The sequence below is a fragment of the Panthera uncia genome, chromosome E1 (assembly GCF_023721935.1).
Source record: "Panthera uncia isolate 11264 chromosome E1, Puncia_PCG_1.0, whole genome shotgun sequence".
In the NCBI taxonomy this organism is placed as follows: Eukaryota; Metazoa; Chordata; class Mammalia; order Carnivora; family Felidae; genus Panthera; species Panthera uncia.
The window spans coordinates 15499064-15524227 of NC_064814.1; the positions used below are offsets into that span (position 1 = coordinate 15499064).

A 25164-nucleotide genomic window follows, 5' to 3' on the forward strand; every position below is an offset into this window, starting at 1 on the left:
TGATGGGGGGGGGGAGGGAGGGGAGGGTGGGTGATGGGTATTGAGGAGGGCACCTTTTGGGATGAGCACTGGGTGTTGTATGGAAACAAATTTGACAATAAATTTCATATATTGAAAAAAAATAAAAGAATGAAAAAAAAGGAAAAAAAAGTGTAGCTTACTAGATATAAAAGTTTAGCATACCATCAGCATCAGTATGAATGATGAATATAGTTCAGGTCATCAGGTTGATTAAACGGAGATCAATTAAGAGATCTCCTATATCAACAAATCCATATTGAGACATAGATTTCCCAGTGGAAATCCAAATTCAACATATGAAAAGTAAACTATTTTCCCTGTTAAATTCATTCCTAGTTATTTTCTTATTCCTCTGCTGCTGTCATCTACCCACAATTGCCCATGAAATAAGCCACAAACTATCTTTGACTTATGTTCCCTCATTTTCCCTCCTAAACATATCCCAAAGACATATTCTCTGACTTTGCTACCCTACTGATGAATCTTCATCATCCTTCACTTACTGCTACAGAAGGGTCCCGATTGGTGTAACAGCCACTGGTCACACTGCCTTAAATTCATTCTGAAAAAAATTTAAAAAAAAAAATTCATTCTGTATACACTAGCCTGAATGACTTAACCAGAGTGAAAATCTGACTTTGTCATTCCTCCGATTAAAACCTTTCAATGGGGGTGCCTGGGTGGCTCAGTCAGTTAAGTGTCTGGCTCAGGTCATGATCTCACAGTTCCTGAGTTCAAGCCCTGTGTCAGGCCTTACACTGTTAGCGTGGAGTCTGCTTGGGATAGTCTCTCTCTCTGCCCCTGGTCTGCTTGCTCTCTCTCTCTCTCAAAAATAAATAAATAATAAACATTAAGAAATTTTTTAATTAGAAAAAAGACTTTCAGTGAACCCCTCTTACCTTATATGCATCAAGTCTTGCAATATTCCAGACACAGTGCTAAGCATTTTTATGATAAATTAATTTATTCATTCATGTAACAATGTCTATTGAACACCTAACACCTAGCAGTCTCTATTTTAGCCTTAGGAATACAGCCATAAACAAAACAAATTAATGTAAATTTTGTGGAGCCAAGATTTTTATCTTTTTTTTCCCCACTACTCTATTCCCAAATCCAGGAAATCTGATGTCAGTGTCTAAACTGTTGGTTCCAACCAATCTCTTTCAAATCATCTTTCCACTCCCTTCATGACATTTTTCCCTCAAGCAAAATTTAAAAGCTTTAGTTTTACCACACACTTTGCTCTTCATTGATCCTTTTCCTGAAATTTTTTGTCTTTCTCCAATGATAGAAAGCAACATAATACCACAGACAATAGTTTTAAATGTATACCAGTCATGTGTTATCAGCCATTCCTAAAGAAACATGGAGTTCGAAACAGAACGAATCCAAAAGACTTAAGAGAACATTTTACCTAAGATAAACTGTATGATTCAAACAATCTTAGTGTCCCTTGCAGATAATGGAGCTATCTATCAAAATCCAAGAATTATAAATTTAAAAAAGGACAAGATATAGTGAATGGCTCTCATCTAGGCTCTACTCTAGTTCATAATTTAAGTGTTTTATGCTTTATTTTTTTTTTGAGTTTGGATTTTTCAGTGTGTAAATTTTGTCTTGACTTGTAGATAAAGGGAAGGTCAAACTAGATACGTTGATTGAAGAATTGAGTTCTGTTTTAGGTAAGTGAAAAGTTACTTAATTCTTTACACGGTTCAAATGATATTTTCTACCATCCCTTTATTTGTTAATTTCACTATTTTAACATTTCATTGATTAAATATTTCTGCTTGCTTTGATAACCTATTTATTTTTGATAATCTGTGCTTTTGCAACAGAGGTACTAGGTCTTTACCTATGAGAAGAAATTTCAAAATTTAGGTTATAACTGAGATACTACATGTAGACATAATTATTTGAATAGGTCATCAACAACATAGTTTTCTGCGCAGTGATATTAGCCTTATATTATTATATGTAGTATTTTCCTCCAACATGAAGATGTGCCTTTTATTATAAATAAGGAACAATATATATTTTTAAGTCTGGTATTCACTCCGCATAATACAGCAGGTGACCTTAGGTCTTTGTTTTTCATCTGGCAATAGAATATGGTACTGTCCAAATACATTTTGTTCTGTCTTTCACAATTTGTATTCTTTTGATAATGTTGTATTATAGCAACAGACTTTTCTTAATAATGTGAGAATGTTTTTATTCCTAATTCCACCATTTGATCCTCACTCAACCATAGCCCTAGGAGAGATTACCAGGAACTGTCCAGACCTTCACCATTATTGATTTTCTTTGAGATGAGCTGACATCTGAATGTCAGGATAGTTTCGTCCTGGTTTTGTCTCTGAATCATTTGTTTAATTATCTGTTCATACAGCAGCTACATAGAAGCATTTAAGACTCTGAAAAGCAGAACTCAAACAGCTGTGAGACAAACAAAACTAGCTGAAGGTGTTATAAGAAGGAAATGGAAGGCAGTCTAGAATCATGGTCCAGTATTTCTTAGGCCTGAAAGAAAACTAGTCCCAATAATGCCTTAAGTCTACCTTACATGATCAAGTTATCTTTTCTTAGATAAATTGGTCTATGGTATGAATCTAAGTACAATACGCACTATTAACAATGGGGCAAATCCCCTCTAGTCAAAAGAAAATTGAAGGCAATTCTATCATTTATCCCGGGAATTTTACCTGGCTTATTGTACTGAATAATAGGGCATGGACTGTATGATATGCTCAGTCAGCCACAAATTTTTTTTATTACTGTAGATGGAATACATTATACTTAGGAATCTGTTCCACTAGATATTATTTATTTCCCCAGAAAAGTTTCTAATCTCATGGACTCTTTATAAGAAGGCAAGGTCCATCAAGAGTATTGGAAAGTCATGCACAATTCATACACATAAATTGTCACTTAACCCCACAGCAGTTCTTTAAATTGATTTGCTAGTAAAAGGATGAGTTATAGAGTTAGGATTGTCCTAACTGTAGCAAACTGATCGTCTCTAGTAAAACTTAAACTTTAATAAGTTATTGGTAGTAGTAAGGGAGATCATGATAGGCTAAATCAGAAGTATATAATTAAGTAATAAAAAGAATAAATATGACAAAATAAGAATAAAAATACGTGAAAAGTATACAAAGCACTGATAATCAGTGTTTTCTTATTCTCATGATCTTACATGGAAGCTGTCTACTTCATGCAGTTTTCCGCTTGTTCTGAGGATCTCGGATTTGGGGTCAGCAGGTGAATTATATGAACCACCTGCTTCTTGGACTCTCTGAAGAACCTCAGTTTGAGGTCTTTAATGTAATTTTCCAATTCTGATAATGTCTCTTAAATATTCCCAGAAGTTTTTGTGTTCAAAAGACAGTGAAATTTCTGAATAATAGGCAAAACTTCTTGTATAATCATGAATAATTACCAAAAGAAAATATATTGCCCTACAATTGAATAGATAAGATGGAATGCTCTAGGTAGGTAACAGGACATCTAAAAGTTTGTTAACCACTATGTGTGCTATGGATTTTTGACAAAAGAGTGTTTCAACCCATCCAGAAAATAAACATAATATTATTAGTACATATTCATAACTCAGAAGCAACTATATAAAATCCATTTGGAAATGCCCAAATGGTCCCTCAAGGTATAGTTCTAATTCAGGGCTCAAGGTTACAGATTTTCCAGAGTTATTTTTATTTCAGAGGAGGCATGAATTGGTGATGTCCTCTAATATAATACAAAATATCTTAATCAGTTTTTAATAATGTGGCAAATTTGGGGCACCTGATTGAGCGTCTGACTCTTGATTTTGGCTCAGGTCATGATCCCAGGGTCATGGGTTTGAGGACCACATCAGGCTCCATGCCTAGCATGAAGCCTGCTTGGGATTCATTCTCTCTCTCTCTCTCTCTCTCTCTCTCTCTCTCTCTCTCTCTTTCTCTCCCTCTCTCCCTCTCTCTCTCAAAATAAAATTAAAGATACAATAATGTGGGGTTTTTATTCCTACAGTGATATGTTGTTTTATGTAGGATTGTGGCAAATAATCAATTTGAAATGTATGCAAGGAGGTAAAAATCCTGACTTTGCTGGATCTTATTGTCATGGATATTATAATCTGACCATTCCAAATATTTCTTTACAAAATTGAAGTCAAATTTTGTGATTCTATAATGGAATCTTTGAATCTGATCCTACACATGTTTTTCTTATCTATAAGAGGTCACTCAGAAAGAACTTTAGTTTAGGGACGCCTGGGTGGCTCAGTTGGTTAAGCATCTGACTGTTGGTTTTGGCTCAGGTCATGATCTCGTGGTTCATGAATTTGAGCCCCATGTCCGACTCTGCACTGACAGCACAGAACCTGCTTGGATTCTATCTTTCTCTCTACCCCTCCCTACTTGCATGGGTGAGCATGATCTCTCTCACAATAAATAAATAAACTTAAAAAAAAAAAAACAAACACGAACTTTAGTTTTTAATATGAAAAAATGAGCCACAGACGGGAAGGACATATTTGCAAAACACATATCTGATAAGGGACTTATATCCAAAATATTCAAAGAATTCTTAAAACTAAACAATAAGAAAACAACCCTAATTAAAAAGTGAACATGGGCACCTGAGTGTCTCAGTTGGCTGAGCATCTGACTTCACCTCAGGTCATGATCTCATGGTTTATGAGTTCAAGCCCCGCATTGGGCTCTCTGCTGTCAGCCCAGACCCTGCTTCAGATTCTCTGCCCCATCTCTCTCTGCCCTTCCCCTGCACACTCTCTCTCTCTCATAAATAAACAAACATTTTTTAAAAAGTGAACAGAAGATCTGAATATTCACCTCACCCAGGAAGATATACAGATGGCAAATAAGGATATGAAAAGATGGTCAACATCATATGTCATTAGGGAATTGCAAATTAAAACAATGAGAGAATGCTACGTACCTATTAGAATGGCTAACAAGAGGAACTCTTATTCATCGTTGGTGGAATGCAAAATGGCAGAGTCACTCTGGAAGACAGTTGGGCAATTTCTTACAAAGCTAAACTTAATCGGTATTACCATAAGATCCAACAGTTGCAAATTAGGTATTTACCCAAATGAGCTGAAAACATGTCTACACAAAAGCCGCACACAAATGCTTATAGTAGCTTTATTCATAACTGCTGAAACTTGGACGCAAATAAGATGACCTTCAATTAAAGAATGAATAAACAAATGGTGGTACCTTCACATAATGAAATATTATTCAGTTATAAAAGGAAATGAGCTATCAATCTATGGAAAGACATGAAGGAATCTTAAATGCATACTGCTAAATGGAAGAAGCCAGTCTGAAAAGGCTACATACATATTGTGTTATTCCAACATATTACATTCTGGAAAAGGGAAAACTATAGAGACAGTTAAAAGATCAGTGGTTTCCAGGAGTTTACGGGGGGTGGCATAGGAAGGAGTGATGGACACGAGAGTCACAAGGGAATTTTAGTTCAGTGAAACTGTTCTGTATGTTACTGTAATGGTAAATATGTGACATATTGCACTTGTCAAAACCCATAGAACTGTATGATGCAAAGGGTAAACACAAAGGATATAGCTGGATCAGTAAGAGAAAAACACGTAGGCAGCTTCTAGAAGAATCTATGTGAAGGCTTCCTATGCTCTTCTTCTTATGAAGGGTCACACATAACATACTTTCCCTCCAGCAGCAAAAATGCAGTTTCACGTGTGTGCCCAGGGAAGCCCATTAAGCCCTCAGTGCCCAAGGTTTTTTATTGGAGGCTTGTCACATAGGCACCCTCTGCCTAACAACTCTCAATATACCAGACTCCCAGAAGAAAAACAAATATTCACCATAAATCGCATTGTTTGCACAAGTCTAGGCACAGTGACTTAGGCTTATCAGTTGATATTGGAGGGAACATTCTGAAATCCGAGTTCCCATATGCCAGCCAAGTACCACCTGGCAAGCAGGCTCTTGTAAAGATCGCAGACTTAGGTTTGCTGTGTTAACTCTTTTCTGCACAGTCTATTTAATAAGATGATCTGCTACAGCATTCTCTCTAGTCATTATATCATCTATTTTACTGTGGACTTCTTCCTTTATGATAGCAATTTCTTTGAGCAGCATCAAAGCACCAAGTAATAATTACTACAAAAGTATGTCACCTATCCTTTAGTTTTACCAGTTTGAAATCTCTAGAAAGGGCAATGTTCAGTCACTTGAACCAATATTATATCAGTTAAGGACTTGGATCTTTCAAGAGAAACTAAACCAATTATTGCATATTTAGCCTACTGTGTCCCTTTTCACTTTTAAGACAAGACCCACCAACAAATAATATTAAATCAGAGTGTGGTACTGAAGTTTCCAAATGATCTGTTTAGGATATGGACCCTTCTTGAACTCCAGAAATTGTAATTACAGAAGTAGAATTCTTCTCTACCGGTGAAGGAAATAGAGTCCCTGGATTGAGAGTGTTACACCATTGATAGTAATATGGGGAGAAAGTAGCAATAGTCCATTATTAGTAACCAACTAGTCAAAACGATATTGGATACTTTCAGGTAGCAGTAGAGATTATAATTGTATATAGTGCTGTCAGATTTAAATATGATCTTAATGTGAGATCTGAAGATGTTTTGACTAACTTTAGAAACGGCTGTTTCTCTGAAGCAAGGAGGATATAGCCAAGGCTACTGAATTAAGGGATAATCTATAATAAGCGATGGTCTTTGTGTATTGATGTGCTATGTTAATGCTCCTGAAGTGTCACCTGACCTCATGCACTGATAATCTAGAATGAATCAATCTGACTCTTGTCTTGAAGGGTACTCTCTTTCTCAAAACAAAAATTTCACATAAAGAGCAGTTTATAGTTTAAAATTATTATTAAACATACAAAGAAACAAGTCACCATGAGTAAGACCCCCATAATGAACAACATTTAGCAGATGAGCAGAGATTTTAGATTTTGGTTTTTTTATTTTTATTTTTTAATATTTATTTATTTTTGAGACAGAGAGAAAGAGAGCATGAACGGGGGAGGGTCAGAGAGAGGAAGACACAGAATCTGAAGCAGGCTCCAGGCTCTGAGCTGTCAGCACAGAGCCCGATGCAGGGCTCGAACCCACGGACTGTGAGATCATGACCTGAGCCAAAGTCGGACGCTCAACAGACTGAGCCACCCAGGTGCCCCGAGATTTTAGATTTTGGAATTATCAGACCAAAAATTATTAAATAAGCATGCTTAATATAGTTTAATAATCAAAGGAGAGGCTGGAACACATAAGTAAAGAGCAAGCAATTTGGTAAAGAACCAAAAAGACTTTTGAGAGGTGAAAATAGTAAAAATTTAAAACATTTGTCCGTTTCTTCCAGATTGTCTGGTGTATTGACATATAAAATTTCATAATACTCTTTTATAATTATTTGTATTTCTGTGGTGTTGATTGTAATCTCTCCTCTTTTACTCATGATATTATTTATTTGGGTCCTTTCTCTTTTCTTTTTGATAAGTCTGGCTAGGAGGCTATCAATTTTATTAATTCTTTCAAAGAACCAGCTCTTAGTTTCATTTATCAATAATAGCCAAACTATGGAAATAGCCCACGTGTCCATCAACTGATAAATGGATAAAGCAGATGTGTATATATACAGTGGAATAATACTCAGCCACCAAAAAGAATGAAATCTTGCCATTTGCAACAATGTGGATAGAGCTAGAGTGCGTTATACTAAGTGAACTAAGTCAGTCAGAGAAAGACAATACCATATGATTTCACTAAGATGTGGAATTTAAGAAACAAAACAGATGAACATATGGGAAGGAAATAAAAAAGAGGGAAGAAAACCTTAAGAGACTCTTAATGGTAGAAAACAAACTGAGGGTTGATAGAGGGAGGTGGGCAGGGGATGGGCTAAATAGGTGATGGGCATTAAGGAGGGCACTTGTTGGAGTGAGCACTGGATGTTATATGTAAGTGATGGGTCACTAAATTCTACTCCTGAAACCAATATTACAGTATATGTTAACTAACTAGAATTTAAATAAAAATTTGGAAGAAAAAAAAGACACTGGACTATTACTCAGCCACTAAAAAAATAAATAAATATAATATTTGAAGGATTTATAAATAGCTGAAGAAAGAACTAAGGAACTTAAGAAATTACAAGGCGTATAGCACAGAAAGACAAAGAAATGGAGACTATGAAAGAGAGGTTAAGAGACACTGAGGATAGATAAGAAAATCTTATATATATCTATTTGGAATTCCAGGAAGAAAAGAGAAAGAAAACAAGACAGAGGCAATATTTGAAGAGAACTTTCCAGAACAGATAAATAGTATAAATCTAATGAAGCCAAGTGACTCTTAAGCAGAATAAATAAAAAGAAATTTATACTAGACATATGCACTTGAAATATGCAACATACCTAATTTATGAACTAAAAGTTTAGGATTCTAGGCAGCAAACTTCAGAGATTCCCTTTACACTGATTTAAACAAAAGTCTTAATTAAACCAAAATTGTTTTTCCTTCTTAAAGTTACAAAAGTATAATAATCAAAAGATTATTTACCATAAAAATAGTACAAAACAAAAATTATTGTGGAAGCCTGAGGCCCTGTTTTGAAACATACTTTTTAACAAGCATCACTATGTGTGTTTTTATATATATTATACTAATTTTTAATTCATATTAAGGCATATAATCTTTGTATCTTTCTAGATTTATGTGCCTAACATTATACTGCTCCTAACATAATTACAATTTCAAACCATCAGGAGAACTACTTACATTTCTATTTTGTGAAGAAAAGACCCAAATTATTATTTTATTATTTATATATTTATAAACCAGCCAAGGTGATAATAAATTTTAATTTTGGGGGGTGCCTGGGTGGCTCAGTCGGTTGAGTGTCCGACTTCAGCTCAGGTCATGCGTGATTGGATCACATTCATGAGTTCGAGCCCCACATTGGGCTCTGGGCTGGCAGCTCAAAGCCTGGAGCCTGCTTCAGATTCTGTCTCCCTCTCTCTCTGCCCCTCCCCACTCATGTTTTGTCTCTCTCTCTCTCAAAAATAAATAAACATTAAAAAAAAGTTTATTTTAATTTTTTTGTTTGTTATAGATTATGTGATTCTTAAGTACCGATGAAATTATCTTAATGGCACATGAGTAAAAATATTGCTAGTTAGCAGCATTTGATTGTAATCAAACTCACTAATTTTGTGTTCTTCGCAAGTTCTTTTTTATTACCATTTCTGTCTTTTCTAGGAAAGCAAATTGATGTCAGTGATGTAGACAGTGCTCTGAAAGACATGAAAGTGGAGGTCACAGACAAGGAATACTTTAATTTAGTAAAAACTCTACCAGTTGATGGTAAGGATTTAAAATATATATGTATACTTCAAGGGGTTTAGACTACTTGCCTGTGAGATTTTCTTCTAAAATGCTGTCAGATTGTTACAGGTTGTTTTGTTTTATTTAATCATTTTTGAAAACTTTTAACATTATTTAGAATAATTCTAAATAATTATTTTAGAATAAAACTAAAATTTTAGTTTTTATTTTAGAATAAAAACTAAGTGACCCAAAAAACCAGGGTCATTTCATTTTCATTATGGTAATCAATAGCTATTTCACTTAATCTTGCCAATAAGATATGTGTATTGTTGTCCTTGGTTCCATTAATATTCCTGAGAGTAAGTGGAAAAATGTAAAAATGGAAAAAGAAAGAATGTAAGGAAAGAAGTCAAAGGTAAAAATAAATCAAATGAGATATGTTTTATAAGTTTTAAACCACTAATCCTTGCCTTTTATGCAAAAGTGAATAAATTTGCCTCATTAAAAATCTTTCTCCAAACCAACTTTGTCATTATTTGAGAGGAAATTAGGTACATTTCAGAAAAATCATTAACAAGTCTATTTTTTTTTTGAAATTATGGAAATAGGGAGAGAATTGTAGAATATTTATTATTTAGGTGAATCTCCCTTATTATTTTTCTCTGACCGTGAATCATGTCTTTTCTTACAGCTGAAGGAAAGGTGTATCAAAAAAGGCTGCTGGATGGTGTGAAGGCTCTTCAAAGTGAGTGAGAAGTATGATGAGAAAGCAGATATATCTGTGATATTCTCTTATTTTTCATATACACTGATTTATTTTTATTACGTTAAAAATTTCACATGTGTATTTCCCAATATTTATGGATATGTGGTATATGCCATAAATCCCTAGGAAATTACCCAGCCCCTTTCGAACTTGCACTATGTTGATATGAACAACAAGATACAGTCTGAGGATGAGACTCTCCATCTAGTCTTAAAATTGACCCTCCTTATACCGTTGACTAGCTTTTACTGGACCTTAAAGTCTTCATGAGTAAAGTGATAACCATAATATACATGAATTAGTAAGGAGTTTTTCTGCATCTTGGTTGTTTTTATGATAATTTGTCTCTCCTAAGGAGGAAAGGTGGCTATGAATAACCTCGTCCCATTTCTGGAAAATATGGGGATTAAGCTGTCACACAAAGAACTTGAAGATTTTTCACAAAACCTACCAGTTGATGGTGAGCATTGCACATAAAAATGCATTCCCTTTAGGACAGCTTGGGTTTGAGAGTATCCATAGACCAGTGATAGTGTTTATTTAGTATCAACAGGGCATTTTTTAAAGGATGTGGCTGAATTCAAGTTTCACGTGAAAGTATATCCTGTCTCTTCTTTAAGAGAGTGTTCTACTATGAATAATTAAAATTGGTGAGAGTACTGACAAACCATTCTCAGATCAAAGAATAAAGAAGAAAATGAAAACAGAATGAGAAACATTTCAAAGAAACACTAAACAATAAGAGAACAGCCTATGATGAAGAATGATTCAAATTGACTAATGGTTGGGGTGCCTGTGTGCCTCAGTTGGTTGAGTGTCCGACTCGATTTCAGCTCAGGTCATGATCTCATGGTTCATGGGTTCAGGCCCTGCATCAGGCTCTGTGCTGACAGTGTGGAACCTGCTTGGAATTCTCTCTCTCCTGTTCTCTCTGCTCTTCTGCTGTTATCTCTCTCTCTCTCTCTCTCTCTCTCTCTCTCTCTCTCAAAAATAAATAAAAACATTTAAAATGTTTTTAATAAAAATAAATATAAAAAATAAAAATATTTAAAACATTGACGGATGGTTATTTCCAGTATATATGCCTCAGCTATTCTGATATAGTCAGAAAGACTAAAAAGGGATAGAGAGAAACATACTAAGAATTTTAAAAACATACTAGATATCAAGCATAATAATACTATTACAATATGTTATATATAACATGAGATTAAGATGTTGAAAATATTAATAAAATGAACATTTTTCCAGTGTAAAATAAATAAATTACCTATGTTGAGCAAAGAAGGGAAAAAAATCGAGAGACCAATAATAATAATTGCAAAAACCTATCAAATAATTGCATCTATCAACTGTCCACCACCACCTATCACTCTAACAAAAGGTGACAGGCACAGAGAGTTTTAGGAGTAAGTTCTTTCAATTCTTCAATTTATTTTAATACTATCTAAACCGGTCCAGAGGATTCCAGTTTGAGATGATGAAAAAACCAAAATCTGTCTAGTTTTTCTTTCCTCCAATACCTAACAAAGTGAACAAGAACAAAGAGCTACAGGCAGAATTGAAGGTCTGATGGGAAGCCCAAGAATACCATCCCATGCACAGATCTGTGGTTTGGTTAAATGTCTTTACCGAGTTCATTCTACTTAACTAGAGCAACGAACCCTGCTGGGACATTAAACCAAACCTCAGATATGGGAGCAGGGCTCACATATAATGAAGACCATGTAACATATCACCACACTCTCCGATTACAATAGAAGTGAGTAGAACAGTTTTCTTTAAATACATCTAGCTGAAGAAAGCTAACTGGTCTGAGATGCTATCAAAAGAGCAACTAAACATTGTTACATTAAATCCTGAGAATAAAATGAAAATCTGAACACAACTGCTGAAGTATATGCAAAACGAAAAGAAAGGATATGGCACCAATTCTAGCATTAGCACAGCAGAGAAAAATAGCAAAAGAAAAATAAGGAAAGAAGATGGAATGGAAGGAAGATAGCATGCAAAAAACAAATAACCCCATCTTGTAGTAATATAGTCAGTTTAACCTAAGGAACAACCAAAAAGAAGTACTTGACAATTAATTCACATTACAGAGCAATTTCATGGATTCAATAAAACTAGATCTCAAAATGAGAAGGTTACATAACATGGTGGCACTAAAAGAGACAGGGGCACCCATATGGCTCAGTCGGTTAAGCATCTGACTTTGGCTCAGGTCATGATCTTGCAGTCCATGAGTTCAAGCCCTGCATCGGGCTCTGTGCTGACAGCTCAAAGCCTGGAGCCTGTTTCAGATTCTGTGTCTCCCTCTCTCTCTGCCCCTCCCCTGCTCATGCTCTCTCTGTCTCTGAGAAATGAATAAACCTTAAAAAAAAATTTTTTTATAAAAAAAAAAAGAGAGAGACAAGGGTGCCTTGGTTGCTCAGTCGGTTAAGCATCCGACTTTGGCTCAGGTCATGATCTCATGGTTCCGTGAGTTCGAGCCCCTTGTTAGGCTCTGTGCTGACAGTTCAGAGCCTGGAGCCTGCTTCAGATTCTGTGTCTCCCTCTCTTTCTGTTCCTCCCCTGCTTGTGCTCTCTCTCTCAAAAATAAATAAAACATTAAAATTTTTTTTTAAAAAAGAGAGAGAGACAAACCATGAAACAGATTCCAAATGATAAAGAACTAAGGGTTGTGTGATAGACTCTAAGTCTAAAGTTCTCTTTTGACCAGCAAAAGAGTGGACACAAGATTAAAGCAAGAGATGGATAATGTCTGGGGAAAAGACAAGAGCCCCGAATAAGGGCCCTTGCCCCATATTTATTCAGATCAGAAGGCTTACACCCAAATGTAATGGGTGTGTACAAAGAGACACACTAGGAACGTTAACTTGGGGACGTGAGGGAAAAGGGGGGTTTTGAAGATATACAGTGTTTGGGGTTTGGGTCAATATAAAACAAAATCTGGGCACCAGGCAGATGGGTAGATGGTTGTTAACAGCAGACAGGAGGCGCTCTTTATCATACCTGTTTATCTTTGCCAGCCTAGGGGATAAGGCAGATAGGGGAAATAACCTCAGGGTTAATAAGGCACCTTTTCTTACGTTAACCATCTCCCACTTCGGGCTGCTTTGCCTGCAGCACAGCGGTCCATAGTCCAATTCACCAATTTACCTAACCTGGCCCTATTCTCCTATGAAAGCAGATTTTCTGCTGTAGTACTAACTTGGGGGTGCTTCCACCCTGAATATCTAATCTTGTTCATTTCATATACCTATCAGGGGCGCCTGGGTGGCTCAGTCAGTTGAGCATCCGACTTCAGCTCAGGTCATGATCTCACGGTCTGTGGGTTCAAGCCCCGTGTCGGGCTCTGTGCTGATAGCTCAGAGTCTGGAGCCTGCTTCGGATTCTGTGTCTCCCTCTCTCTCTCTGCCCCTCCCCTGCTCATGCTCTCTCTCTCTCTGTCAAAAATAAATAAACATTAAAAAAAAATTTCATACACCTATATATTTGGCACCTTTGCACCTTACCTATTTTAGGCCTTTGCCTCTCCCTCTCTATTCTGGGACCTCTGCACCCCCTCTCTATTTTGGGGTGCCTTTGCTCCTCCCTATTCCTGGCACCTTTGTGCCTCCCTATTCTCAGGGTGTCTTTGCACCCCCCTATTCTTGGAGTGCCAATCTAGTTTACCCAAACTTGGGTGTGAGCATTTTATGACTTTGTATTTCTTTATGCCTTGTTAACCCATTGGTGTAAACCTGGGGGATTCCTAAGCTTATCCCCACAGGGTTGCTGGAGGGAAGGTGGGGAGGGTGGGCTAAATGGGTGATGGGGATTAAGGAGGGCACTTGTGATGAGCACTGGGTGTTGTATGGAAGTGATGAATCACTAAATTCTACTCCTGAAAGTAATATTACACTATATGTTAACTAACTGGAGTTTAAGTAAAAACTTGAGGGGCGCCTGGCTGGCTCAGTTGGTTTTAAGCATCCGACTCTATTTTTTTTAATTTTTTTTAATGTTTATTCTTTTTTGAAAGACAGAGAGAGACAGAGCACAAGCAGGTGTGGGGTGGAGAAAGAGGGGGACACAGAATCTGAAGCAGGCTCCAGGCTCTGAGCTGTCAGCACAGAGCCCAATGCGGGACTCGAACTCACGAACCGTGAGATCATGACCTGAGCCGAAGCCGGACGCTCAACTGACTGAACCACCCAGGCACCCCTTAAGCATCTGACTCTTAATTTCAGCTCGCACCATGATCTCACAGTCCTGAGATGGAGCCTGGCTTCAGACTTAAGATTCTTTCTCTCCCTCTCCTCTGCCCATCCCCCTCTCATGCACACTTTCTCTCAAGATAAATTTTAAAAAACATTTAAAAAAATTAATTAAAACTTGAAACCATAAAAAATAAAATTAAAAAATAATTAAATTTTAAAAATAAAACAAGGGGAATTGCCTAACTAAAGAAACAAAGTACTAAGCAATCATTATAGAATTACTAAATAAATTATAAACATCAAAGTAAAAAATAGATGTGGCTGAAATCTTATTGACAGACTAAGAGAACTTAAGATAATCACAGTAAAAGCAGAGGGAAAAGATTAATGCTATCAGGAATTTAAATTTAAAAAAAAAATTTTTTTTAACGTTTATTTATTTTTGAGACAGAGAGAGACACAGCATGAATGGGGGAGGGGCAGAGAGAGAGGGAGACACAGAATCAGAAGCAAGCTCCAGGCTCTGAGCCATCAGCCCAGAGCCCAACGCAGGGCTCGAACTCGGAGATTGAGAGATCGTGACCTGAGCTGAAGTCGGATGCTTAACCGACTGAGCCACCCAGGCGCCCCAGGAATTTAAATTTTTTTAATGTTTATTTATTTATTTATTGAGAGACAGAGAGAGAGCAAGTGAGCAGGGGATGGGTAGAGAGTTAAAGAGACAGAGAATCCCAAGCAGGCTCTGTGCTGTCAGCACAGAGCCCTATGAGGGGCTGAAACTCACAAACTGTGAGATCATGACCTGAGTTGAAATCAAGAGTTGGACATTTAACCAACTGAGCCACCCAGGCACCCCTAATGCTATCTGGAATTTAAGTGAAAACTTAAAAAAAAATATTAATGCTCTCTGGGAAGATCTTTTATGAAGACCAATCTTTTTAATGTAATTTACCTGCCTAGTATGTGTCCTAAGACGTATGTAAACCTCCAAATCTGTTTTGTCAGTGTATTTAGAAAATACACAAGAATCGTTATCAAACCTAAAAATATAAACTTGTGAGCACTAAAAAAATTTTTTTAATGATTAAAAGTCAGTCCTACCTCTAAATTTTAAAAGCTGTCAACTGGTCAGGAAAATACCAATGGATTTGCAGTCAGGCCATTCAACAGAGATCTAATGACTGCACACCTATTAAGAATACATTTCCCAAAATCCTCTCAGAAAGGCAACTGTAACGGAATTAGTTCTAACAGAAAAGATTCAAGAGAGTTAAGTGCAGAGTAGGATTTTTTTCCTTAACAGAAAAGTGAGTGGAGCAGGTGAGTGAAATAGGTAAAGAGGATTTAGAGTAGAATTATCTTGATGAGCACTGAGAAATGTATAAAATTGTGTAATTAGGATATTGTACATCTAAAACTTACTGAATGTTAATTATACATGAATTTTTTAAAAGGAAGGGGAAAAGTAGAAAAATGACCCCCCCCAAAAGTGATGGCTTCTCATTTTCTGTCCCCTAAAAAGAATACAAATAACACCATCTAGAGTCTAACATAGTGGCTTCATTTTCAAAATGCATCACTGTATTTTCCTCACAAGGCAGTTATACATTATAAACCTTAAGCATATAACAGTCACGTGATTTTTTCCGTAAGCCCGCAGACTTCCACAAGCCTCCAGGAGCTTACAGCCAGACTAGTCCCGAGGTTTCACATATTAAAGCTTTCTCCACAGCCACAAGTTTCTTTTCTTGTTGGGGTTGTTGAACACAGACTCTTCAACTTAGACCAATTCTGTTCCTAAAAGTGTTAGCTGTGCTTTCTTTTTGATGAACACTCTGACTCCATCTTGAACAACGTCCCCATCGGAATCTACTTTTGTTTTGGTATATTCTAGAATATAAGAAAAGCTATTACAATCCCTGGTTTGAACACAAACTTTCCCACCTATGTGTTCAAACTTATTTTTAAGAAGTTGTTTACTGCTGAAAGTGTCAGAGTAGGGGCAGGTGGGTCGGCCTGCATCTTCCTTTTCCTCACAGTCCAAACAGTGGCTTGGACTAACAAAGTTAACATCATCTTCTTGGTGTTCTGGTGTCCTGGGCTGGCTATTGTATAATTTTCTAGGTAAAGTTTTGCATTTAATGCAATGGATTTATTTTTAGGTATTTTTTATACTATTGAAAATGGTATATTTAAATTTTTTTCTTTTTCAGTTTGTTGCTGATACATAAAAAATATTATTGATTTTTGTGTAATGACCTTGTACCCAGCAACCTTTCTATACTTTTATAAATTATAATTATCTGAATATTCTCCTGAGTTTTCTACATATATAATTATGTTTCCAAATAATGGCAGTTTTCTTTCTTTTCTATCATTATGCCTTTTATTTCTTCATCATGCCTTACTGCTTCAGTTAGAATTTCCAGTATAGTATTGTAAATGTGATGATAGCGGACATCCTTACCTCATTTCTTTTCCTTTTTTTCTTTTAGAGAGAGAGAGAGAGAGAGAGAGCACAAGTGGGGGCTGGGCAGAGGGAGAGGAAGGGAGAGAATCTTAAGCAGGCTCCATGCTCAGCACCACACCTGATGTGGGGGCTCGATCTTAGGACCATGAAATTGTGACCTGAGCTGAAATCAAGAGTCAGATGCTTAAACGACTGAGCCACCCAAGAGTTCCTACTTCATTTCTTTTTTTTTAATTAAAATTTTTTTAATGTTTATTTATTTTTGAGAGAGAGAAAGACAGAACATGAGTGGGAGAGTGGCAGAGAGAGAGGGAGACACAGAATCTGAAGCAGGCTCTGAGCTGTCAACACGATGTGGGGCTTGAACCCATGAACCATGAGATCAAGACCTGAGCTGAAGTCGGACACTCAACTGACTGAGCCACTCAGGTGCCCCAGCCTGCCTCATTTCTGATCGCAAAGAGAAACATTTCCATATGTCACCATTAAGTATTACCTTATTGAAGTTTTATATATATAACTTTTATCAGATTAAAGGAGTTCCCTTCTATTCCTATTTTGCTAAGAGTTTTGACTTATTTCTTTCAACAATGTTTTGTAGTGTTTGAAGTATGATCTTTGTACTTCTTTTGTTAACTTTATTCCTAGGTGATTTATTCTATTTAGTGCTCTTCTAAGTGAAACTTTCCTTACTATTATTTTTGAATTGCTTATAGCCATTACTTTTTAGTGTGTTGAGATTTGGCTTTATAATCCAGTACATGGTGATTTTTGCTTAATATTCCCTATGTGAAAAAATATGCATTCTGAAATTATTGGGTACGGTGTTGCCTATATCTCCATTAAATCAACTTTGTTAAATTTCTTGTTCAAATATCCTAAAGTCTTAATGATTTAATATCTTAATATCTGCTTATTCTATTAACTACTGACAAAGATGTATCAAATCTCCCCCTGGGTGCCTGAATGGCTCATGACTCAGGTCATAACTCATAATTTGTGACTTTGAGCCCCACATCTGGCTCTGTGCAGACAGCATGGAGCCTGCTTAAGATTCTCCCTCTCTCTGCCCCTGACCTCTGCTCGCACACTCTCTATCTCAAAATAAATGAACTTTAAAAAATTTTGCTCAGTGTAATTTTGGATTTTTATTTCTAATTATAATTTTATATTTTTCTTTGTTTTTTTTGACACCATGTTAATACGAGCATACAAGTTTGGAATTATGACATCTTCATGGTGAATTAAACTTCTTTTTGTTATTACTAGAAAAGCTTTTTCTTAAAGCCTATTTTGTTTGATGTTAATATTCCTACTCTACCTTTGCTTAGTGTTTGTATGGTCTATACTTATCCATCCTTTTACTTTTGACTTCTCTGAATCCTTAGATTTCAGATATTTTAAATTCTTAAATTTTAGAGGCTTAGATCACTTCCTTGATGAATTTTACCTAGCATATAAGTAAGAAATAATTTCCACGTTACTCAACTCTTCAAAAAACATAAAAACAAGAAACACTTGCCAGTTTGATTTTTGGAACTATCATAATCTTTATACCGAAGTTTGATGAAGACAACACAAAAAAGGAAAATCACAGGCTAATCTTTGTATAAACAAACAATGCAAAAATCCTAACCAATTACCATGCAAAAACCCTAAACAATTAGCAATCTGAAAATCGTTTTTGCAATATTAGTAGTAATTATAAGATTACTGACATATTTGTGTTTAAATCTACTTTTACTGAATTCCTGTTTTTGTACATGTTCAACTTTCTGTTTCCTTCCATTCTTGCCTTCCTTTTGGACTAATTATTTTTTATTTTTCTTGTTAATTTAGAAGCCTCAAAGGTTATTGTAGAAATTACAATATGCATCCTTAATCTATCATAATCCGATTTTATTTTGGACTTTTATCCTCATTCAAGATGATACTGTTTTTGTTTTATACAATGTTTTCCCAGAATTATTTATATATTATCATTTCATTTCTTCTTATCCTTCCTTCCCTGTTGTCCTATATTGAAAGGGAACACTGAGAGCTAAGTCAAATAAAACAATTTTTTTCAGGCATCTGGATGCCTCAGTTGGCTAAGTGTCTGACTCTTGATTTCAGCTCAGGTCATGATCTCAGGGTTTGTGAGATCAAGGTCTGTGTCAGGCTCTGTGCTGCCAATGTGGAGCCTGCTTGAGATTCTCTCTCTCCCTCTCTTTCTGCCCCTCCCCTGCTTGTGTGTGTGCTCTCTCTCTCTCAAAATAAATAAACTTATTTATTTAATTAAAAAATTAAAAAAATATATTTTCAACCTGTACCTAAACAGTCATATAAAATTTTATAGCATCAGGAACCAAAAGAAATGTATAAATAGTTAACAGGAGAACAAAAAACCGACTATAAACAAAATAACAGAATCTGAATACAGGGGAAAAAACTGAGATGCATGAAACAAAGTGGAGGAAAAAACTTTAAAAAGCATTCTTATATCTAAGTAAATATGATGAAAAATGTAATATAATAGTCTGGAACTAAAATTCAAGATGATATCAATGTTCTAGTTGGGGGACAGGTATCATAAGTAGAGAAAGCAGAAGGAACAGTCTCATTGTTGGTCTGTGACTGCTTTTTGTCCTACAGGTGGTGGGAAGGTTGATCTGAAAAATGTGACAATGAAAATGAAAGAGTTTACAGGTGAGTTTCTATGACACTGAAATCCTAATGCTTTATAATAAATTATATTTAAATTTTTATATTCCTAGTAGTCTATTGTCCATATTAATTTTGCCATTTACCCAGTTATTATAAAATATAAAATATTTCTGCCTGATAAAATCCATTTGATCTTGGATTATCTGTTTGAAAAATAAACTATAAGACTTGCTTTTGATAACATGTCCTATGTACTGTACAGATTTTTTTCTCATATATGTATATGTGTCTTCACCTACATGTAAACAGCTAAATTTTAGGTAAGCACATGAATAAATAAGGTAAAGTTTTGGAAAGCTCAAGATAATGTGGTTTTGTCAACGATCAATTACATAAGTCAGTATAAGATCTCCTGCTATAATCATTTCTTTTGGCAATTCACTATCCAATTTGGTAACTAGATTTTATTCTGTTCATTATCCCCCAAATTAAGGGAGCCTTTATTATATCAATAATTTAGGAACAAATTTGCTTTGACTTCTAATGACACACTGTATTTCCACATTCCATTTTACTTTCACTCTTTAATCCCCAACTGGGAATGATGCCATATAAGCTATTTTAAGTATATTTAAAAGTACATATCATATAGGTTAATAACATTTTCTTATGAACCTCTTAAACTTACATAATACTGAGTAATTAATTTCTATAATTTTCACCTATAAACCTTCTGTATTTTCAAAGGAGAAAAGATTGATGCCACAGATCTGAAAAACATTCTTGGAGACATGGGGATAGAAGTCAATGATAAGGAATGTCTGGAACTACAAAAATTACTACCCACTGATGGTGAGCTGCATCTGTGACCTCCAGAGTTCAGTTTAATGGTTCTATTTATGATCTTTATATTTTAAAGTGACACATGTTCAGGTATTTGTTACCTGCACCCATCCTCCAGCTCTTGCTTGAACAGTCTCTTACTCTGTACTATTCAAGTACAGAGTTCAGCTGTGAAAAAGAATCCTTTCCCACAAAATCAGTATTGAGGAAAGATGTTACTGATGATTTGGGAAGGGAAAGGACAGAGGGATTTATATCTTGTCTCAGTAAACATTGCAAAAGTCCTCATAAATTCCTGATCTCTCCCAGAGTTACTGTTCCTTACATTGTCCCTGGGGGATTCCCTTTTCCTAATCCTTATCCCTCTAAGAGCTGAACCCTCAAAACTCCCCCCTCTGTTAAGCTCAATTTCTTTTTTATTAAGTTTTTATTTTAATTCCAGTGTAGTTAATATACAGTGATATATTCATTTTAGGTGTACAGTATAGTCATTTCAACAATTCCATACCTCACTCAGTGCTCATCACAAGTGTACTCCTTAATACCCATCACCTATTTCACGATCACCCCACTCAGCTCCCCTCTGGTAGCCATCAGTTTGTTCTCTATAGTTAAGAGTCTATTTCTTGGTTTCTCTCTCTCTCTCTCTCCCTCTCTCCCTCTCCTTGTTTTGGTTCTTAAATTCCACACATCAGTGAAATCATATGGTATTTGTCTTTCTCCGACTAACTTATTTTGCTTAGCATATATACTCTCTGGCTCCATCCATGTTGTTGCAAATGGCAAGGTTTCATTCTTTTTATGGCTGAATAATATTCTGGGGTGTGTGTGTGTGTGTGTGTGTGTGTGTGTGTGTGTGTGTGTATTTACCACATCTTCTTTATCCATTCATCTATCTATGGACCCTTGGGCTGCTTCCATAATTTGGCTATTGTAAATAATGCTGCTATAAACGTAGGGGTGTATGTATCCCTTTCAGTTAGTGTTTTTGTATTTTTGGGGTGGACATCCAGTAGTGCAATTCAAAGGGTAGTTCTATTTTTAGCTTTTTTGAGAAACCTTCATACTGTTTTTCCACATTGGCTATACCAGTTTGCATTCCCACCAACAGTGCAAGAGTGTTCCTTTTTCTCCACATCCTCACCAAAAGTTGTTTCTTGTGTTTTTTATTTTAGTCATTCTGACAGGTGGGAGATGATATCTCATTGCAGTTTTGATTAGCATTTCCCTGATGATGAGTGATGTTGAGCATCTTTTCATGTGTCTGTTGGCCATCTGTATGTCTTCTTTGGAGAAATGTCTGTTCACGTCTTCTGCCCATTTTTAAATTGGATTATTTGGTTTTTGAATGTTGAGTTGTATCAGTTCTTTATATATTTTTAATACTAACCCTTTATTGGATATGTCATTTGCAATTATCTTCTCCCGTTTAGTAGATTGCCTTTAGTTTTGTTTATTGTTTCCTTCGTTGTGCATAAGCTTTATATTTTGATGAAGTCCCCATAGTTTCTTTTTACTTTTGTTTCCCTTGCCTCTGGTGACATATCTAGAAAAATGTTGCTATGGCTATGCCAGAGAAATTAGTGCTTGTGCTCTTTCATAGGATTTTTATGGCTTCAGGTCTCACATTTAGGTCTTTAATACATTGTGAATTTATTTTCATGTATGGTGTAAGAAAGTGGTCCAGTTTCATTCTTTTGCATGCGGTTGTTTAGTTTTTCCAGCACCATTTATTGAAGAGACTATCTTTTCCCCATTGGATATTCTTATCTCCTTTGACAAAGATTAATTGACCATATAATTGTGAGTGTATTTCTGGGTTTTCTTTTTTTTTATTTTTTTTATTTTTTAATATATGAAATTTACTGTCAAATTGGTTTCCATACAACACTCAGTGCTCATCCCAAAAGGTGCCCTCCTCAATACCCATCACCCACCCTGCCCTCCCTCCCACCCCCCATCAACCCTCAGTTTGTTCTCAGTTTTTAAGAGTCTCTTATGCTTTGGCTCTCTCCCACTCTAACCTCTTTTTTTTTTTTTTTTCCTTCCCCTCCCCCATGGGTTTCTGTTACGTTTCTCAGGATCCACATAAGAGTGAAAACATATGGTATCTGTCTTTCTCTGTATGGCTTATTTCACTTAGCATCACACTCTCCAGTTCCATCCACGTTGCTACAAAAGGCCATATTTCATTTTTTCTCATTGCCACGTAGTATTCCATTGTGTATATAAACCACAATTTCTTTATCCATTCATCAGTTGATGGACATTTAGGCTCTTTCCCTAATTTGGCTATTGTTGAGAGTGCCGCTATAAACATTGGGGTACAAGTGCCCCTATGCATCAGTACTCCTGTATCCCTTGGATAAATTCCTAGCAGTGCTATTGCTGGGTCATAGGGTAGGTCTATTTTTAATTTTCTGAGGAACCTCCACACTGCTTTCCAGAGCGGCTGCATCAATTTGCATTCCCACCAACAGTGCAAGAGGGTTCCTGTTTCTCCACATCCTCTCCAGCATCTATAGTCTCCTGATTTCTTCATTTTGGCCACTCTGACTGGCGTGAGGTGGTATCTGAGTGTGGTTTTGATTTGTATTTCCCTGATAAGGAGCGACGTTGAGCATCTTTTCATGTGCCTGTTGGCCATCCGGATGTCTTCTTTAGAGAAGTGTCTATTCATGTTTTCTGCCCATTTCTTCACTGGGTTATTTGTTTTTCGGGTGTGGAGTTTGATGAGCTCTTTATAGATTTTGGATACTAGCCCTTTGTCCGATATGTCATTTGCAAATATCTTTTCCCATTCCGTTGGTTGCCTTTTAGTTTTGTCGGTTGTTTCCTTTGCTGTGCAGAAGCTTTTTATCTTCATAAGGTCCCAGTAATTCACTTTTGCTTTTAATTCCCTTGCCTTTGGGGATGTGCCGAGTAAGAGATTGCTACGGCTGAGGTCAGAGAGGTCTTTTCCTGCTTTCTCCTCTAAGGTTTTGATGGTTTCCTGTCTCACATTCAGATCCTTTATCCATTTTGAGTTTATTTTTGTGAATGGTGTGAGAAAGTGGTCTAGTTTCAACCTTCTGCATGTTGCTGTCCAGTTCTCCCAGCACCATTTGTTAAAGAGACTGTCTTTTTTCCATTGGATGTTCTTTCCTGCTTTGTCAAAGATGAGTTGGCCATACGTTTGTGGGTCTAGTTCTGGGGTTTCTATTCTATTCCATTGGTCTATGTGTCTGTTTTTATGCCAATACCATGCTGTCTTGATGATTACAGCTTTGTAGTAGAGGCTAAAGTCTGGGATTGTGATGCCTCCTGCTTTGGTCTTCTTCTTCAAAATTACTTTGGCTATTCGGGGCCTTTTGTGGTTCCATATGAATTTTAGGATTGCTTGTTCTAGTTTCGAGAAGAATGCTGGTGCAATTTTGATTGGGATTGTATTGAATGTGTAGATAGCTTTGGGTAGTATTGACATTTTGACAATATTTATTCTTCCAATCCATGAGCAGGGAATGTCTTTCCATTTCTTTATATCTTCTTCAATTACCTGCATAAGCTTTCTATAGTTTTCAGCATACAGATCTTTTACATCTTTGGTTAGACTTATTCCTAGGTATTTTATGCTTCTTGGTGCAATTGTGAATGGGATCAGTTTCTTCATTTGTCTTTCTGTTGCTTCATTGTTAGTGTATAAGAATGCAACTGATTTCTGCACATTGATTTTGTATCCTGCAACTTTGCTGAATTCATGTATCAGTTCTAGCAGACTTTTGGTGGAGTCTATCGGATTTTCCATGTATAATATCATGTCATCTGCAAAAAGCGAAAGCTTGACTTCATCTTTGCCAATTTTGATGCCTTTGATTTCCTTTTGTTGTCTGATTGCTGATGCTAGAACTTCCAGCACTATATTAAACAACAGCGGTGACAGTGGGCATCCCTGTCGTGTTCCTGATCTCAGGGAAAAAGCTCTCAGTTTTTCCCCGTTGAGGATGATGTTAGCTGTGGGCTTTTCATAAATGGCCTTTATGATCTTTAAGTATGTTCCTTCTAGCCCGACTTTCTCGAGGGTTTTTATTAAGAAAGGGTGCTGGATTTTGTCAAAGGCCTTTTCTGCATCGATTGACAGGATCATATGGTTCTTCTCTTTTTTTTTTGTTAATGTGATGTATCACGATCGATTTGCGAATGTTGACCCAGCCCTGCATCCCAGGAATGAATCCCACTTGATCATGGTGAATAATTCTTTTTATATGCTGTTGAATTCGATTTGCTAGTATCTTATTGAGAATTTTTGCATCCATATTCATCAGAGATATTGGCCTGTAGTTCTCTTTTTTTACTGGGTCTCTGTCTGGTTTAGGAATCAAAGTAATACTGGCTTCATAGAATGAGTCTGGAAGTTTTTCTTCCCTTTCTATTTCTTGGAATAGCTTGAGAAGGATAGGTATTATCTCTGCTTTAAACGTCTGGTAGAACTCCCCTGGGAAGCCATCTGGTCCTGGACTCTTATTTGTTGGGAGATTTTTGATAACCGATTCAATTTCTTCGCTGGTTATGGGTCTGTTCAAGCTTTCTATTTCCTCCTGATTGAGTTTTGGAAGAGTGTGGGTGTTTAGGAATTTGTCCATTTCTTCCAAGTTGTCCAATTTGTTGGCATATAATTTTTCACAGTATTCCCTGATAATTGTTTGTATCTCTGAGGGATTGGTTGTAATAATTCCATTTTCATTCATGATTTTATCTATTTGGGTCATCTCCCTTTTCTTTTTGAGAAGCCTGGCTAGAGGTTTGTCAATTTTGTTTATTTTTTCAAAAAACCAACTCTTGGTTTCGTTGATCTGCTCTACAGTTTTTT

General features: G+C 36.2%; 1 protein-coding gene and 2 pseudogenes across 1 annotated transcript in view; 1 reads left to right on the plus strand and 2 right to left on the minus strand.

Annotated features, from left to right (window-relative positions):
* CDC27 (cell division cycle 27) overlaps positions 1–25164 on the minus strand; it is an 803505-nt gene that overhangs the window by 454909 nt on the left and 323432 nt on the right. The gene's annotated exons all lie outside the window — the stretch shown is intronic.
* The window catches only part of LOC125927693 (tRNA modification GTPase MnmE-like), a 58313-nt pseudogene that overhangs the window by 23838 nt on the left and 9311 nt on the right, over positions 1–25164 (plus strand).
* Positions 16066–16433, minus strand: LOC125927346 (iron-sulfur cluster assembly 1 homolog, mitochondrial-like; annotated as a pseudogene).